Genomic DNA, 12164 nt, shown 5'->3' with positions numbered 1-12164 from the left:
AATTTGTGTGATTTGCTTTGTTGCAATTTTCACTTTATTCTAATAGTTTGGCACTGAACACACTATCTCTGAGGTATGTCTGTAATTAACCATAGACGAGCTTAAACTTGCTACCTTGCTGTACTTTCTCTTTGACTGATCTATTCCTTAGCTCACTTTTCTCTTTTCCTCCCTGCTCTTGGATTGAATCTTTTAAAAAACAATCTCATTAAACCCTGCTATTGACTAGCTAAATTTTTTTAGTGTTTTCTCTAAAGTCTATAATATACAACATTAATTTACTATAATCAACCTTCAAATGATGTTTTGCAGCTTCATGAATATAGTGTAAGAATTTTAGAAAAGTGTATTTCCATATTTCCTCCAGTCATAATTCTATTTTTTATAACACTTTACTTCTATATAAACTATAAACTCCACAATAAATTTTTGATTTCTGATCTAAAAGAAAAATGAGGAAATATATTTTGTTTTACCCACATATTTACTATTTCTAGTGCTTTATCTTCCTTTATTTAGATCAAAATTTCTATCAGATGTTATGTTTTCTGGCTGAAGAACTTCCTTTAATATCTTTCACTGTGGTGATGAATTATCTCAGCTTTTGTCTTTATTGTCTTATATTCACTGTGTAGGTTTAGAGGGTTTTTGTTTTTTTGAGACAGAATCTCATTCTGTCACCCAGGCTGGAGTGCAGTGGCATGATCTGGGCTCACTGTAACCTCCAGCTCCCCAGTTCAAGCGATTCTCCAACCTCAGCTTCCCAAGTAGCTGGAACTACAAGTGTGCACTACGATTACACATTTTCTTAGGTGAATTCTGCTGTTATGCTTGTCTTTGCTACTTTGTGGCTTACGTGTCTTTTTTTTCCCCTCTGGTTTCTTTTAAAATTTCTTTTATCCTAATTTATAGTAGCATGTGTGCATGTGTGTGCATTTAATGATGTTTTTGTCTCCTTGTTCTGAGTAGAGCACCATGATTGTTATGTGCATCAACGCTCTTTTAAAATCTACCAAGTTATTTACCTTTTTAAGATTGTATTATATGTTGTATTCATCCACGATTGTTATTACTGTTTTAGTGGAATGTCCATTTATCATCCTATATATTCTATATTGTCCCTTTTAACTTACAGTTTTTACCTTAAATTCTATTTACTTCACAAGAACATTGCTATACCACTTTTCTCTTGGTTACTATATATCAGGTATATATTTTGCCATTCTTTTATTTTCAGTCTTTCATATAATTTTGCTTAAGTATGTCTCTCTCTTAAAAATGTGTATATTTTTCGAGATGGGTTCCCACTATGTTGCCTAGGATGAAGTGCAGTGTCTATTCATAGACACAATCACAGCACACTACAGTCTGAAACTCCTGGACTCAAGTGATCCTCCTGCTTCACTTCCTGAGTAGCTGAGACTATAGGTGCACACCACTGCACCAGGCTTAAGTGTGTCTCTTATGTGTAGGATGTAACTGGATTAATTTTTAAGATTGAGATATAAAAGTTTAATATGTTTACATTTATTGAAATTGTCGATGATTCAGAATTATCTCGGCTATATTATTTTGTGTTTTATCTTAAAAAAAATAGAGACAAGTCTCGTTATGTTGCCCAGGCTGGTCTTGAACTCCTGGCCTCAAGTGATCCTCCTGCCTCAGATTCCACAAGCAGAGGAATTACAGACATAAGCCAACATGCTCAGCCCATGTTTTATATTTGTCATGCTTTTTCTTTACTTTTCCCTTTTTTTCTGCCCTTACTGCCCTAAAAAATTTCATAATTCCCCTTTCTTTTCTGTACTGCTTCAGAAGTTACACATTCTATTCTATTCTTTCAGCTTGATCTTAAATTTTTAACTCACATGTTCAAATTTACAAAGCCTGCAGGAAATAAATTTCTACTATTTTCCATAAAGATACAATGATCTTAGAATGCCTTAATTCTCATCTTTCTATTCATTTGACTTTAAATAATATTTTCATTCTACTTTGTTTCAAATGCCATGAAATAATTCATTGCCATAGTTATTAATTTCTACTGCATATATTTATTTGTATTTATCAATATGTTACCAACTTCTTTTAAAGAAGTTGTTTCTGCTTACCGTTGCTTCTTACATTCTGATATATCCTTTTGGTTTCATTTTCCATCTCTCAGAATTCTTTAGTAATTCATTCATTGAAACTCAACAAGTTCTAACTCTTTTAGTCTCTATCTGCAAATATCTTTATCTCACCCTCACTCTTGCTTGATTGTTTAGGTAGACATAAAATTCCAGGTTACATATTATCTCAACACTTTGAAGACATTATTTCACTGCCTAAAGCGTTCATTGTTGTTGGGAAATTTTTCCATCTATTTTTGTTTTCTTTGTAGATAAATCTTTTATTTTTGGTAGTTTTTAAGGATGTTTATCTTTGATGTTCTGCAGGTTCACTACCATGGTCTGTATCATTTGTCACATATCATATATCTGTCTATATAGAGAGTATTTTTATTCTACTCAGAATTCATTGTGATCCTTTAATAGTACACACACACATATGTGTGTGTGTGTGTGTGTGTGATTTTGAAAAAAATTCCCTCTTCAGATACTGCTTCTTCTTAATGATCTCTGTTCTGTCCTCTTGAACCTTTTTTAGGTATAAACTGGACTTTCTCATCCTATCCACTATGTCTCTCAACTTCTATTTTACCTTTCTAAACTCTTTGCAACCCTCTTGTGTGATTTCCTCAGTATCTCCAAATACACTAAATTATTTTTTCATCCATGTTTATCTACTCTTCAGCTCATCCTCCACTGATAAGTGTGTGGATACCTTTTTCACATATGTCAGTTCCTTCTTCATATTGATCTATTTCTGACTTACTAATTTTTATTTATTTCTTTAACTTTTTTAACATGTTTATTTTAGATCTGGGTGTGGTGGCTCACACCTGTATTCCCAGTGCTTTGGGAGGCTGAGGCTGGAGGATCAGTTGAGACCAGGAGTTTGAGATCAACCTGGGAAACATAGTGAGACCCTATCTCTATACAAAAATTTATAAAAATAAAAACCATATGTTTAAAAGCTTCTTTCTGATTTGGCTAGTGTTTCTAGTTCCTGGGGTGTAAATTCTTCCATGTGTTACATCTGATCACATTGCCTTATGGTAGTAGCTCATTTCCTTTGGAAGTTCATAGATTTTAACCATGAATCCATTTTCTGTAGACATGGTTTTCCAAGGGAATCCCAAGCACCTTAGGTTACAAGAAATCTCCCTTTCAGGAAATGTCACAACTGCCTTTATCTAGACCTTGGGGTCTTGATTTCACTGATTTTGGACCAGATAATTGTGTTTACTCCTTAGGTCAGCAGCCTCACTATTTTAATCATGTGAACTGCAACTACACTTCCATGCTGCACAGGTCTGTGGGATTTCACTTTCTCTAGATGACTTTTTCTTACTCATTGCCCAGGAGACACAGGAAGCTCTTTGATACTTCTCCACACTGATGGTTACAATTTTTCTTGCCTTCCAAAACCTTACAACTTTACATTAGTTCTACTACTCCACAAGTAGGAGGCCTGTGGTCTAGACTCTCCTTCCCATGTGGTTATTATATCTCAGCTCATGAAAATTAAGGTTTCTATGTAGTTATGAAATGCTCATGAACACTTTTATTGGCCCCTGCTCACTATTAAATTTAAATTTCTTTTTTGTTTCTGGCACTTGCTGATTTTTTATTCTTGTTTTGAGCTTGATTATACACTTATAATGGTTTTCTTTTGCAAGGTTTCAATTGACTAGATTTACCAGAAGGCAATTCTCCCTTTTGCTACTGGTCTGTCAGGCTATTCTTGGATTTCTTTCTTTCTCTAGCCTAAGACTCAATCAATTATATCTTTCAATTTTATTTAGCAAGTGAATGATAAACTTCAGGTAAACAAAACCTTTCTACAAAACAGCATGGAATAGGAAGGAAAAGATGAGATTAATTTTGAATAACCACTCCCTGTGGGATATAATGTGAACATAAAGCTCAGCACAGTGCCTGACACATAAATGCTCAATAAATGGCTTGCACTATAATTATATAATTGTGAGAAGCACCATATTATCTCCTTCAGGTAAAACAGAGAGGATAATCTTAGCCAATGCAGATATAGAAATCTTTATGAAGTTTAATCACCAAGCTGACAAGGTGAAGAAGATAATTTAATTGCTTTTTTGGATATTAAGCAGAGAATCATAAAACCCAGAAAGAATTATGGTTTTCTCCTTCACTTTTATAATTTAGAGTCCAGGTAGGATCTATTATCTGAGGAACTTTTTAAAAATTTTATTTTAAATTATGCCTAGCTGGGAATAATAATCTTTTTCTCCAGAAGTCACAAGGCTACATTTTTTTAATGAAATCATCTATAGCACTCACTGAAACTTTTGGACAAATTATCCAGACTTGTAGGGAATAATCTGTCTAGAATATGACATGAGAAATGAATAAAAATATATTATTAGCTAACCCACATAAATCTAATAGGTGAGCACAGATGGGTATTATGTTTTTAAAAAGATTTAAAATGTTTAGAATAGACTTGTTTACAATACCCCAATTTTATATCATGTAACGGTCAACAAAAATCACATTTAAATACTTTGGAAAAGTTCATTGAGACATAAAATTTAACAAGGCATTATGCAATAAAATGACAGTATCACTTTTGTCTAGGTGGAGGATGAAAAAAAACACCACAAACAAAGCAAGGAGATAAAGTGCTGAAAAGTCTAGTCCAGAGAGATCATACCTGATAAGATCTGATTTAAACCAGAACATTGTAAGGACAATCCACCAGAAAAAATATGTGTTAGAAAATCACTTCAGAAATGAGGCCAAAGTTCAAACCAGTCAATCCAATAGCAAAGAAAAGAGATACAATTTACTTTTAAGACATATCCATATTTGTTGTCAAATAAAAGTTAAACTTTCTACTTATTCTTCTATTAAAAATAGTACATTTGAAGAAGAGATATACTATTACTTAAGAAACAAATTGATAAGTATAAGTTTGTTTATAATTACTTTCACTTCTGGGATAAGAATTGATCAGTACAACTTTTGACACTGAAATAAGCTAATATTACTATATGCAAAGCATACATTCTAAGCATGTATTACTTGTGCTTAGTAATAAATAGTAATTTGTATACAATAATGTTTCATAAAGTTTTCATAAGTAATAATAAAATAATAAACAGTAACATAGGGTTGAAGATGGTTGACATGCCTGGCTTAATTCCCTTTGCCTGTACAGAAGTTCCTTGTTGAAGTACAGCAACTCTATAAAGGATAAGAAGAGTATAGCCAATCGTTGTAAAAAGAGCCTCAGATGAAAAACATATTAATTGGTTCTATTCCGAATTTATTCTAATTCAATAGATTTAGAAAATATACAGGTTAAGTTTGTTGAATAATGCTTTAAAATATACTAATAATTATGAAAAATGTCCATATATAATATAACTCAAATACTGAAATAGATTTACATTTTCTTATAAGAATTATTCCATTAAAGGGAGCATTTAATGTTAGTAAATATTAATTGAAGATTAAAATATTTTTATTCTCTCTGACACAAATTTGAAATTTAGTAAATGCATGGCAAATGAAATAAAGTGAAGAGATCAACCCACAAAATGGGAGAAAATATGTGCAAATTTCTTATCTGACAAGGAATTAATAACCAGAACATACAAGGAACACAAACAAAGGTGTAAAGCAAAAAAATCTAATAATTTGATCAAAAAATGGGGAAAATATTCAACAAATGACATTTCTTTAATAGATATTTCTCAAAAAAAGACATACAAATAGCAAATAGGTTTATGAAAAGGCACCCAACATCACTGATTATCAGAGAAATGCAAATCAAAACCACAATGAGATATCATCTCACCTCACTAAAAATGGCTTAAATCCAAAAGCCAGGCAATAACAAATGCTGACAAGAATGTGGAGAAAGGAAAAACTCTCTATACAGTTGGTGGGAATGTAAATTAGTACATCTACTATGGAGAATAGTTTGGAGGTTTCTAAAAACGATAAAAATTGAGCTACCACATAATCCAGCAATCCCCATGCTTGGTGTATACCCAAAAGAAAGAAAATCAGTATATCAAAGAGATAGCTGCACTTCTTGTATGTTGCAGCAGCTTTTATGATAGCTATGATTTGGAAGCAACCTAAGAGTCCATCAACAGGTGAATAGATAAAAAAAAATGATGAAGTCCTAACCCTCAGGACTTCTGAATATGACCTTATTTGGAAATAGGATCATAGCAGATGTAATTGGTAAAGATGAGGTCATACTGGATTAAGTTGGCCCCCTAATCAAGTATGACTGGTGTCCTTATGGAAACAGTAAAATTTGAACACAGACACTACACAGAGAGAACTCCATGTGAACATGAAGTCAGAAGTAATGCTTTTATAAGTCAAAGAATCCAAAGATTGCCAGCACAGTAAGAAACTAGGAGAGACGCATTGAACAGATTATCTCTCCGCAGCCCTGAGGGAACCAATGCTGTTGACACCTTGATCTTGAACTCTATCCTCCAGAACTTTGAGACAACAAATTTCTGTGTTTAAGCCACTCAATTGTGGTATTTTTTATGGGAGCCCTAATAAACTAATACAGCTTCTATGATAATTGCTTATTTTACAGGGTAGACAGAGATAAACCAAAAGAAAAACATATATATTTTACATATACTTAATATAATGACTTATGGATTAGTATGTGGGCCTTGAAGAATTCTTACTTTATTGCTCAGACTCAAATTTGTAGATGTAGTTTGGAAACACTGAGAACTCATTGGCTCATCATTGTGATGCCATTTAGCATTTCTTTCCTGATTTTCTACTCTAGCTGCTTGAGATGTAGAGGGTCTGTTAGCATTCTAAAACCGATAATTTAGAGAAAACATTTTACACTAATTCACAAAAATTACTGACTCATAAAAGACTATAATTTTAGTTTATTCATTCTTAATAATGAAGAGTTCTGGCAAAACTTTTAAAATCATAACAGTGCTTTTATAAAAATGATTAAATCTAACCCATGTGCTATTAAACTATTTTTTAAAAGGAAGATAAAAGTCCTTCTTATATTACTATCCAAAAGCTGGATTAAACACATATATTTACTTAAATATTAATAATCCTAGACATAGTGTTTAAAAAGATAAGCTAATGGGAGAAATTAACTTGTCTTGATTGTTCTTAGATTCCAGAACTGACAACTTCTGTAATACTAATCCATTTATTCTAGAAGAGTTATAGAACGTGGGTCAGACTACTATGCCAGATGTAGAGAAAACTTCCATGGAAGTTTTCCTGTAGTACTGGCCTGGACGAAACGGAGGAAATTAACACAATCATAGATACCACCTGGAAATTTAGAACACCCACAATAGCCTCAAATTACAAAGAATGCAAATACAGGATGCCAAGTTTGAGGGACTTGGGAAATGTCAGATGTTATCATCATTATTGGCCTAGTCTGCCCCCAAATAAATGATACAAAAAGGAAAACCTAAAAAACAAACAAAAAAGTAAAAGTATCAGGTTGGTGCAAAAGGGATTTCAGTTTTTGCCATTATTTTCATAGGCCAAAACCACAAATTATTTTGCATCAACCTAATGTTCTCTCTTAGGCTTACATTAAGAGTCAATACACGTGAGTTCTGAACAAAATGTAAAAGGTACCAGTTGTAATCATGATCACAGTGCTTTTAGAAAAATACTGTTAATTTTCTGTCACCATACCTGAAGTGTATCTGATGCTGAGCCACTTTCAGTTGCACTGCTATGGGGGATATACTTTACAGCGGTAATTGTCCCCAGAATTGCAATGTGCTTTTGTTCCCTATACTGCAAGTCTTCAGTCTCCTTCCTGACTTCATTCATAGCTGTCAAGAGTGACTGAACTGCGGAGGAGGACTCAAGATGGCGCTGTGAGAACAACCCAGGATTGAAGCTCTCGCTGGACACACGGAGAGGGTGAGTCGGGGAAGCATTTCCAGACGGATCTTAGTTGCCCACAGAACGGGGAAATTCCCAGGTATAAAAGAGACGCGGGACTCCAGGCAGAGGTCTCCGCTGGCGTAGCCGGCAGCCGGTGCGGCTCCGGCCCGCTCCGGAGTGCAGAGGGGCTCCACAGCGCTCCATACAAAAGCACACTGTTACCGGTGCCCTGTTGAACTGGCAAACTAAGACCCGAGAGGGCTGAACTTGAGACTGAACGGGTCTTGAACTGTGACCCAGCCCAGGAAATCCCAGGGACTCAGCGTTTGGGGGAGCGCAGTGCGACAAACAAAACGGCGATTCCAAACGCTCCCAGTGAATAGGTTTTTTTTTAAAGTGCAGGTCCGCGGGGGAGGGGTGTCAGCCATTACCGAGGCAATCAGCCCCTACTGAGGTACACGCCCATTGCTGACTCAGCCTGCCGCTGCCGAGGCAATCTGGTACAACAGAGAGACTCCACCACAGGGCGTAGCCCGAAGCAACAGGGCGGAGACCACAGCAGAAGGGCGGAGCCTTCAGGAAAAGGTCAAACCTCACACCAGCAGGGCGGAGCCTCGGCAGGCAAAAAGTGACTAGACTGCCTCCTAGCTGGGCAGGACAGTGAGGCGGACACTCACAAGGAAAGCCCCAACCCCCCTCCAGACAGAGCATCTGAGGAAAAAAAGGGGTTTCCTTATGAGTTAGGTTGCAGCAGAACTAAACATAGCAGCCTAGCAGCCCTGAATGAACAACAGAGCTCACAGCTCAGCACTTGAGCTCCTACAGACTGTCTCCTCAAGCACCTCCCTGACCCCTCTATATCCATAAGACTGACATTCGGCAGACATCATCCTGGGACAAAGATAGCAGAAAAAGAAACTGGTAGCATCCCTCACTGTTACGCAGCCACTACAGGTGCACCCCAGACAAGCAGGGCCTGGAGTGAACCTCAGCTGTCATACAGCCAAGGGGCTAGACTGGTAGAAGAAAAACCAAGTAACAGAAATACTCCATCATCAACAATCTGGGTGTCCACTCAGAGATCCAATCAAAAAGTCAGTAACTACACAGATGACAGGTGGATAAATCCACAAAGATGGGAAGAAACCAGCGCAAAAAGGAGGAAAACACCCGAAACCAGAACACCTCGCCACCTAGAAAGGACCAAAACTCCTCACCAGCAAGGCAACAAAGCTGGATGGAGAATGACTGTGACGAAATGACGGAATTAGACTTCAGAAGATGGATAATGAGAAACTTTTGTGAGCTAAAATAACATGTTTTAAATCAACGTAAAGAAACTAAGAACCTTGAAAAAAGATTTTAAAAAAGATTTGAGGAAATGATAACAAGAATGGATACCTTAGAGAGGAATATGAATGAATTAAAGGAGCCGAAAAACACAATACGAGAACTTTGCGAAACATGCACAAGTTTCAATAGCCAAATTGACCAAGCAGAAGAAAGAATATCAGAAGTCGAGGATCAACTCAAAGAAATAAAACGAGAAACCAAGATCAGAGAAAAAAGCACAAAAAGGAATGAACAAAGTCTCCAAGAAATGTGGGACTATGTGAAGAGACCTAACCTACGTTTGATAGGCGTACCAGAATGTGATGAAGAGAATGAATCCAAGCTGGAAAATACTCAGCAGGACATTATCCATGAAAATTTCCCCCACCTAGCAAGACAGGCCAACACTCAAATGCAGGAAATAGAGTGAACACCACAGAGATACTCCGCAAGAAGAGCAACCCCAAGGCACATAATCATCAGATTCAACAAGGTTAAAATAAAGGAGAAAATACTAAGGGCAGCCAGAGAGAAAGGTCGGGTCACCCACAAAGGGATGCCCATCAGACTCACAGCAGATCTCTCGGCAGAAACTCTACAAGCCAGAAGAGAGTGGAAGCCAATATTCAACGTCCTTAAAGAAAAGAACTTTCAACCAAGAATTTCATATCCAGCCAAACTGAGCTTCAGAAGTGAAGGAAAAATAAAATCCTTTGCGAACAAGCAAGTACTCAGGGATTTTGTCACCACCAGCCCTGCTTTACAAGAGCTCCTGAAAGAGGCACTACACATAGAAAGGAACAACCAGTACCAGCCATTCCAAAATCACACTAAATGCTAAAGAACATCAACATAATGAAGAATCTACAACAACTAACAGGCAAAACAGCCAGCTAGCATCAAAATGGCAGTGTCAAACTCACACATAACAATATTAACCCTAAATGTAAATGGACTAAATGCACCAATCAAAAGACACAGACTGGCAAATTGGATAAAAATCCATAACGCATCAGTGTGCTGTATCCAGGAAACCCATCTCACATGCAAGGTTACACAAAGGCTCAAAATAAAGGGATGGAGGAAGATTTACCAAGCAAATGGAGAGCAAAAGAAAGCAGGAGTTCAATCCTCATCTCTGATAAAATACACTTTCAAGCAATAAAGATCAAAAGAGACAAAGAAGGCCATTATATAATGGTAAAAGGATCGATACAACAAGAAGAGCTAACAATCCTAAACATATATGGACCCAATACAGGAGCACCCAGATACATAAGGCAAGTTCTTAACGACTTACAAAGAGACTTAGACTCCCACACAATAATAGTGGGAGACTTGAACACTCCACTGTCAATACTAGACAGATCAACCAGACAGAAAATCAACAAGGATATCCAGGGCTTGAACTCAGACCTGGAGCAAGCAAGCCTGATAGACATTTACAGAACTCTCCACCCCAAATCCACAGAATATACATTCTTCTCAGCACCGAGAACCGCACAGCTTCATGGAAACTGAACAACTGGCTCCTGAATGTTGACTGGATAAACAACGAAATGAAGGCAGAAATAAAGAAGTTCTTCGAAACCAATGAGAATGAAGACAAAACATGCCAGAATCTCTGGGACACATTTAAAGCAGTCTCTAGAGGAAAGTATATAGCAATAAGTGCCCATATGAGGAGAATGGAGAGATCCAAAATTGACACCCTATCATCAAAATTGAAAGAGCTAGAGGAGCAAGATCAAAAAAACTCAAAACCCAGCAGAAGACAAGAAATAACTAAGATCAGAGCTGAGCTGAAGGAGATTGCGACACAAAAAACCCTTCAAAAAATCAATAAATCCAAGAGCTGGTTTTTTGAAAAGATCAACAAAATAGACAGACCACTAGCCAGATTGATTAAAAAGAAAAGACAGAACAACCAAATAGATGCAATAAAAAATGATAAAGGGGAAATCACCACAGATTCCACAGAAATTCAAACCATCATCAGAGAATATTACAAACAACTCTATGCACATAAACTAGTAAACCTGGAAGAAATCGATAAATTCCTGGACTCCTGTGTCCTCCGAAGCCTAAACCAGGAGGAAGCTGAAACTATGAATAGACCAATAACAAGGGCAGAAGTCGAGGCAGCAATTAAGAGCCTACCACACAAAAAAAGCCCAGGTCCAGACGGGTTCACAGCCGAATTCTACCAGACACACAAAGAGGAGCTGGTACCATTTCTTCTGAAATTATTCCAAATAATCCAAAAAGAAGGAATCCTACCCAAATCATTCTACGAGACCAATATCATCCTGATACCAAAACCCGGCAGAGACCCAACAAGAAACGAAAGCCTCAGGCGAATATCCATGATGAACGTAGATGCAAAAATCTTCAATAAAATATTGGCAAGCCGATTGCAACAACAAATCAAAAAACTTATTCATCATGATCAAGTAGGATTCATCCCGGGGATGCAAGGCTGGTTCAACATACGCAAGTCTATCAACGTAATTCACCACATAAACAGAACCAAAAACAAAAACCACATGATTATCTCAATTGATGCAGAGAAGGCATTTGACAAAATACAACAGCCCTTTATGCTAAAAACCCTCAATAAACTCGGTATTGATGGAGTGTATCTCAAAGTAATAAAAGCTATTTATGACAAAGCAACAGCCAATATCATACTGAATGGGCAAAAACTGGAAGGATTCCCTTTGAAATCTGGCACTAGACAAGGATGCCCTCTGTCACCACTCCTATTCAATATAGTACTGGAAGTTCTAGCCACAGCAATCAAACAAGAAAAAGAAA

At 36.6% G+C, this 12164-nt stretch overlaps 1 pseudogene; it reads right to left on the bottom strand.

Annotated features, from left to right (window-relative positions):
- Positions 1-5209: 5209 nt before the first annotated feature.
- LOC100403330 (RPA-related protein RADX-like) overlaps positions 5210-12164 on the bottom strand; it is a 31802-nt pseudogene continuing 24847 nt past the window's right edge.

This window comes from Callithrix jacchus, chromosome 20 (assembly GCF_049354715.1).
Source record: "Callithrix jacchus isolate 240 chromosome 20, calJac240_pri, whole genome shotgun sequence".
Classification (NCBI taxonomy): domain Eukaryota; kingdom Metazoa; phylum Chordata; class Mammalia; order Primates; family Cebidae; genus Callithrix; species Callithrix jacchus.
Note: the sequence above shows the minus strand (reverse complement) of the source record. Positions and strands in the feature narration are given on the sequence as shown.